This window comes from Capsicum annuum, chromosome 5 (genome assembly GCF_002878395.1).
Source record: "Capsicum annuum cultivar UCD-10X-F1 chromosome 5, UCD10Xv1.1, whole genome shotgun sequence".
NCBI lineage: Eukaryota > Viridiplantae > Streptophyta > Magnoliopsida > Solanales > Solanaceae > Capsicum > Capsicum annuum.
This window is the reverse complement of record NC_061115.1, coordinates 153,492,470-153,500,758: the sequence shown is the minus strand read 5'-3', so window position 1 is coordinate 153,500,758 and position 8,289 is coordinate 153,492,470.

The window sequence follows — 8,289 nt, the reverse complement described above, 5'->3', positions numbered from 1 at the left end:
TAAAAGAAAATAAAAATAAAAAATACCAAACTATGTACAACTCAATATAGAAAAACTAAAAATATGATAGTTTCCTCTTTACAAATCCCCAACAATGGCGCCAAAACTTATTGCGTTCAAGTGCACACACAAATATACGTGGTCTCACCAAATAATATAGTGGCCTTATAAAAAGTCGAATATCGATCCTATAAGGAGTTGTGTTGACAACTATCTAAATATAGTTCACTATAAATATGAACAAGTGCTCAAGTAACCAAAAGAGTTTTGAAAGTTAAAAATAAATGTAACCGTAAAAAAAGAAAAAAAGTAAAGTGTTTGGACAATTAATGGGGAAAAGCCTAGGGTTAAGGATCTGTGAACAATCATACTATGCTATTGAAATTCATTAGTTATGTTACTTATCTTGTTTTTTTATTCACGTGGTCGATATTATGACTATGGTCTTCCAAGCCTCTAATCACCTATCAAACTTATGCCCAGAACTACATTATATTTCGAGCCTAAGTTAAATGCATTTATATTTCATCCATTAAGAGAACCAAATAGGTAACTTATGTATATTACTATCCTAAATGCAAATTATAACCCCATGTTCTATTCTTTTATTCCTCATTCCAAGCTCACAAGATGACAACAAATGTATTCTAAGGGTCGTGAATCCTTAAAATAGTAATAACAAGAATAAATAGACAACTAAAATGATTAAAAACCATAATAAAATTAATTCATACCAATAATTCTCATGTTATTGGCCTTTACCTAGGAAAATAGTGTTTAGCTGCTTGTGGACATAACCGTAATCGAAATGATAGATACATGTTAAAATACATAAAAAAACTAAATTAATGGAATAAAAATCCTATTTTAATTTTTATATAGCCTCCCTCAATGTTTCAAGGTCGTCCATGGTGTGTAACATAATGTTTAAGGGTCCTATTTATAGGAGGACAAAAGCTGGTGATTTTGACATAGCGGCGTACCAAGCCAATATCGCGGTGCCTAGGGTATGTTTCATGACCTTATCATGGTTAGATACTGGAATTTACTTCCCAGGATTCCCCAAATGCCATAGCACATCCCTAAATCTATGCCTAAGCTCCGCAGAGCGCCAATGACTCCAAAACATCCATTTTTAGTCAAATCTTGTCCCGGGTGTTTGTCCATCCTTTCCAAGCCTTGTGGTGTTGTTTACACTTAATTTACAGATTGTGTATCATACAAATATCATAATTATCAACTCAGAAATCATCCAATAGCATCAAACAACATGTATTAGAGCTCAAAATGACATATAATTCAAGACGCTGAACTAGAAACTTAAACTAAGAATACTAGTTAGTCCCTTTTGATCTTTAACTAAGTTTTGACTCTTGGATTTTTTCAATTGAACTTTAAAAACTATAAAAAAAAAGTTATTACGCATATAATTACACAATAATATCCTTAGTAACTCATTATGCACACAATAGTCCATCGAGATCAACTAGAACAACACATAGCTCAAGCTAGTAATACTAGTTTTCTCGTCTAAACTCTAAGTGACCAAATTGATTCTATGTTTGAAACATACATTAAATATTATAATCAAGTATTTTAACACTTATTTTCTCAATTATACAAAAATTTACTCATTAAGCACACAAGAATTCCTCAAAACAAGGCTAAATAAGTCCGGATAACAACACTGAGGTGCATAATTCCACCTCAGATAATCACCCCACACTTAAAGTCTTGTTCAACCTCGAACAACTTTTCACTATAGGAATCATAATTAGAGAAGAATCCATACTTCTATAAAAAGCAAAAAATTTAAGCTATCATTACAATGACTACACAAAATGCAAGTTTTTACACTACGTATGTTACATACACAAGTGAAAGCTCAAGAATACTTCTTCAAGATATCATAGACTCAAGAATTGACTCACCAAGTTGGCAAACTCATGTATATTAATTAATCCAAGAGATCACACAAATCAGCAAACTATCATCTAACATGTGCCCTTACCACAAGATAGTTACCCATAATCACTCACATAGATGCAATTTATTACAAATTGGGTATAAGAATTTTTTATGTTCACTCTTACAAAGAATTCACAAGTTACACTAGATTAACTAAAGGCTTTCCCTTAGTATAGTACTCAACTAGTATCAAAATGTTAAGGCTTAAGATCAAATAGGTCTTTATGAGATGCAATGTTGGCTAAGGGATGAGTAGGAACTATTTTGGCCAGTAATATTGACTATCTTCCCTTAGCGCATTAATCCATCACATATATCACTTACGTTTGTTCTCTAAGCAACTAATTTGCACCACTTCTATCTACCCACATCTTTTGTTTTGCCCCATCTCATTAAGCTCATTCACATACACTATGGTGGGAGTGTTCTATGTACAGATTATTCAATTTGAACAATCTTCATTCTGTTCATTACACAACTACCAACCATAACACATATCAATTTTCAACACCAATAGCTATTTCTTGGGGGCTTCACTTTCACCTTTTCCCTGCTTGAATAACTCCCTAACTTAATTATTTTTAACTAAAGCATTGAGGAGCTTTGGATCAAATTGAGGTCAATTAAAGAAAGGGATAAAGCTACATATGAGGATACCAAAGAATAAGCTAAAGGATCAACAGGGCTAGCTAAGATTATGCATAAGGGTAGGTAAAAGAGAGGTTGTGAAAGATGGCTAGCAAAGAAATGCCTATATCATTTCCTAAACCCACACTCTTTGTTTTGATTTGCACACACACTAGGCTAGTTTTAGAGATCAAATTCAATAGGGAATACATAACAACTTTACACACACATAGCACATGCTCGACTCAAGTAGGATCATTATAGACTCTCAACCAAATAATAGCATGAATTTAATATTAAGCCAACAACATTCAAGAGTCATAAACTAGAGCCTAGGAGTTTCAAACGTAGTAACTAACACAATCATCATGATCTGACAAACAAAACCACTTGCAACATGTAATCACACATAGCACCAACAAGAACATCTTACTCATTCCTAGCACAAAAATTTAAAAATTACTCCTATAAAGAAAAAGGATAATGGGTTCAAGGGGCGGACCCGTGGAAAAGAACTAAAAAGAACAGCTACGGGATGGGTGAAATGTTCACCTACCAGACTCACCCAAATAAACTAAAAACTAAAAATAAAAAATCTTTTTGTAATTTTTTCAAATTTACCCAAAAACTAGAAAAACAACTAAGACTCAAGACCCTACAACATTACTTCACCCGAAACAATGGGAATTTCCCCCGCCCACACTTAAAGATCTACTTTGTCCCCAAAGTAAAATTAAAAGTTGGGATAGAAATACCCTTTGAGGCCTCTAGGCCTAGATAGTAGTATCTTTATACACCAGGAGGGTCCAAGTACCCCAGACTTAGTCTTTGCCATGATCCTTAGCTTAGGTTTTGGCTACCCAGACTTCCCATTAACTTGTGACTCAACAAAAAGAAAAGCTGCATAAAGTAAAAATTAAAAAGATGAAAAATAAACACCTACCTTTACTTGGGTTGCCTCCAAAGTAGTGACTAACTTAGTGCCGCGGCACGACCCACATCAACTTCTTACTCTACCTTGGCGATATTAATTTCACCCCTAATATTGCATCTATCCTTTTGCTTTTCTCATAGGATGGTGGTACAAAGATGAAAGAATCGAGTAATGGATGGTGAATGGTAAACCACTCAGCCTTGAAGTGAGGCATATTTTTTTGTTTCTTGTCTGGTGCAAATGTAAGAATATAGGATTTTTGTTTTTCATCTTCATACTTTTCCACTATTTTTTAAAGAAAATGGAACACTTTTCAAAATTCCCTGATCAAGAGATGATAAGGTTGATTGAGATATGATATTATGAAAGTATATAAGATGTGAACCCCCCCCCCCCATAGGTCTTATCCTAGAATCTTATGCTCGAAAGGTGTATATGAGGTGATATTGAGATATTGCATCCTTATCATACCATTTTATTGTATTGCATTATTTGCATTACTATTATGTGTTTGTTAATGTGTACTTATATTTTCCTTATATATTTGTGTGTAGTTATTCTTATATTCCTGTTGTACTTGTATAATTATTAGGAGATACGATTTAAGCCACTATTGGGATTTTTTCTTTAATACAACTGGAAACGTGCTCCTAGTATCCTTTACTTGTTTAATTTTACGCTTTGCTTGGTTGATCTATGATGCCTACTGAGTTCAAATGGATCATAATTAATTTTATTTTATGTACGCTTTTATGTAAAATTCAATTCAATTACAACCCATGAAGTATGAGATTATGTTATGTTAAGGATGTTGTAGAGTACTGGTGAGCTCCTTATTTAAGGTTTAGTTCTAGACTTCATCTTATACATATTATCTTTACTTTCTTATTCAGAGACATAAATATATATTTTCCTTACTTTTTATCAATATTCGTGTTTTTTACTCTCGACACTAGATTTTAGGTTTGGAGTTGTATTTCATTCAGTTTTAGGTTTGTTCAATATATATTGAAATGTCCTAACTTTATTCTTAACTCTTATATTTAGGTTGTTATTAATTTTTTTTCCACATCTTTATCTCTTTTGATGTTGGGCTTACCTAACTAGTATTAGGACGAGTTCAGTGTCATTATGATCTCGACTTTTGGGTCATGAAACGTAAAGACATCCATATGATAACTCCAAAAAGATAGTGCCTCCAGATCTTTATGAAAAAAACATTGCTGCTAATTCAAGATCATGAGTCTAGTTATGCTTCTAATGTACTTTGAGCTAACTGGAAGCATAATCTATAACCTTACCATGTTGCATCAACACACACGCAAATCTAACTGGAACCATTATAATACATAATAAACCCATCTATGCCCTCTGATAGAATTAGAACTAGATTAGAAGTGAGTTGAGTCTTTAACTCCTAAAAACTCTTCTCGCAAGTATTTTACTACTGAAACTTGACTTTTTTCTGAGTTAATTTGGACTTAGGAGAAGCAACAGATAAAACACCCTCAACAAACTACCAATTGTAATGAGTTAAGCTGAAGAAACTCCTAATGTCTTATGAAGAGATGGGTCTAGTCCAATTTCTAACTGCTTTAGTCTTTTAAGTATCAACTTGAATAATCTCACTGGAAATGATATGTTTGAGGAATGTCACTGATTTCAACCAGAATTTAGACTTGTTGAACTTGGCAAATATTTTGTGTTCTTTAAGAGTTTGCAAAATAATCCTCAATTATCCTACATACTCATCCTTACTCTGAGAATAATTAAGGATGTCATCTATGAAAACAATGATGAACATGTCAAAATACTATTTGAACACCCTATTTATGAAGTTCAAAAAAGCTACAACAATATTCATTAGTCTAATAGACCTAATAATAAATTCATTATGACCATATTAAGTTTTAAGAGCTATTTTTGGCATGTCACATTCTCTGACTCTGAGATGATGATAATTGGATCTAAGGTCTATCTTTGTGAAACAACTAGTACCTTAAAGCTGTTCAAAGAATTCATCAATCTTTGTAATGGGATACTTATTCTTGATTATGACTTTGTTCAACTAATGATAATGATGTACATTATAAGAGAACCATCTTTATTTTACATGAAAAGAACTAGAGTGCCTCATGGAGAGGTGATGGATCTGATAAAACCTTGTCTAAGAGGTTTTTCAATTTCTTAAGCTCAGTTGGAGCTATTCTAGAAGAAGGTCTATCCCAAAGTTGATCTCTTGTTTGGGAAAGACTCCAGGTATACCTTTAGGAAACATATCTGGATACTCAGTAAAAATTAGAACTTACTGAGTGGTTGGGGTTTCAAAAATAGAATTTGTAACCCTTACTAAATGATAAATAAAACTCTTACAGATCATTTTTATAACCTTAAGGTAAGATACAAACCGACCTATAGGCAATGAGGTGCTACCCTTCTATTCTATGACTAGTTAACCAAGAAACTGAAATTTACTGACTTTGGTTCTACAGTCGAGAGGCATAATAGGTGTGTTATCAATCCTTTCCAAAAATAACACTAAAAATAGTCATGTATAACTCTACTAGATCAACTACGATGCTTTTAAAGAAAATTAAAATTTGGAAATATATACCCACTTGGATATAACGAAGTTAGCAACAAGAATAGAGACTCAGAAATATTCCAAAAGAGTTTTAGAACTAAAAATAAATCTAAAGCAATATAAAGAGTCACAAAGGAAAGTATGTCTCCTGGATCTAACAATGCATACAAATCTATATGAAATACTTACAACATAATAGTGACTACCTCTGGTGAGATCTCCCGATCCTGATAGAAATACAAAGAATAGAAGCAGTTCTATCACTAATTACTTCTTGCACTAGTAAAATCACCCTGCTAAGCTGGGTGACTTGAAGGGGCTCTTAAAGGAGTAAATTGTGCCCTATTACACAGCTTTTACATCTAATGGGTGTCGATTCCTTAACATGTGGATAGTCTAAATGTATCTAAAATAACCCTCCTTGCTGGCAAGGCACTAAATGGATGGTTCTTACGACACATAGGACATGCAAGAAAAGTGTGGCTGCCAGTAACACTACCCTAAGATCTAAAGGTTGATGCCCTACTCTTCTAATCATGTCAAGGTCTAGGGGATGGATAACTAACTAAAAAAGATTTGGATTTGAAGATCTCCACTGAAAGTAAGAGAAATTACCACCGCTAGACCTCCGCTAAGAGTAGTCAAAATTATATGTCCTTGCCTTATTATTCTCCCTCTATTTCTCTTTTATCACATCTTCTTTTGTCTATATGGCATGAGTAATAAGTATAGATATATCTATATCTTCAACAAGCAAACCAATCTTGCACACCTTAACTACTACCCTTAAAATACCAAAAACAAACTTGCTCATTCAATCCCTCAGCTCAGCAACCATCTCTGAAGCATACCTGGAGAGTTGGGTGAACTTTACTGATGCTCTTTTATAGACACGTTACCTTACTTTAGGTTGATAAGATCTTTAATCTTATTTTTTCTTAACTCACACATAAAGAACCTATCTATAAAAAAAACCACAAACTCATCCCAATTTACTCGGTCTGTATACTCATGTTGGCTATCTTTCCATTACTCAAACCATAGTTAAGCCACCCTTTTTAACTGATAAAATTCCAATTCTGCACTCTCAACTGGTGTAATACCTACGATCCAAGTTATATTTTATACCTCATCTACAAAGTCTTGTGGATACTCATCTACATTCAAAACATAAAAACCTTTAAAGGGTTCATTCGAGTGAATTTTAGACTCTAATGTTGTCACATTCCTATTTAGGTTTGTAAGTATAAATACTTTCTGATTGACCTAGTTGGCCATGGATTAAGCAAGAATTTATAAGGTAATACATAATTTTACATTGGTGACTTATTTATTTAAGGGATCTATTAGCGATGGTGGAGCTAGATGGTTTCCATTCCTTCTTTTATTGGATCTTTCGGGAGGCATATTCTGTAAATGTGTAGAACATGAACTAGGAGGATATTTTAATTATACTCTATCACATGATATAAACATAAAAGAAGTTAAGTTTTTCTAAAATATTTGGTAGCCTAGCACACTTCACACCCAAGAAAGAGGCTCTACTTAACACAATTGTTGGACATTCTACGTCTTCTTAAACCTGATACTCTAATGCCAAGTTTGTCATGACTCGAGTCTACCCCTTGGACATAACATGATGCTTAGAGTCATAAGTGACCCTAATCTAACCCATGGCATGCCATAATACTAAATAATCTAAATATAAACAAGACTAAAAAGATGCGAAACTAAATTTAATTATTAATTTGAAACAATCTGAGAAAGTTGAGTATGAATAATATAACAAAACTAAAATAAACTAAAAATATAAAAGTTTGACTATATCTTTGAAAAAACCTCCATTATTGAAAAGCTACTAGGATAATTCTCCAGCTAAATCTAAATACTAAAATTGAAAATACTAAAATAAAGTAATAATAATCTTTTTTCCTAGGATGATGGGGACACACCACTAGTAGCTGCTGAGATGGCATTGGAATATACTTATTTTGATGTTGAGACTGAATTCCTAAACCTATATTATAAGACGATACAATTTGAAAGGGAGTATGTGATCAGTAATTCAAATGTACTGAGCATGTGATATATGTTCAAGTTATAAAATAAACTAATAAACTTTATTGATACAAATTGAGTGAAAAAATTGAATAGCATGATGAATTGTAGTGCAATT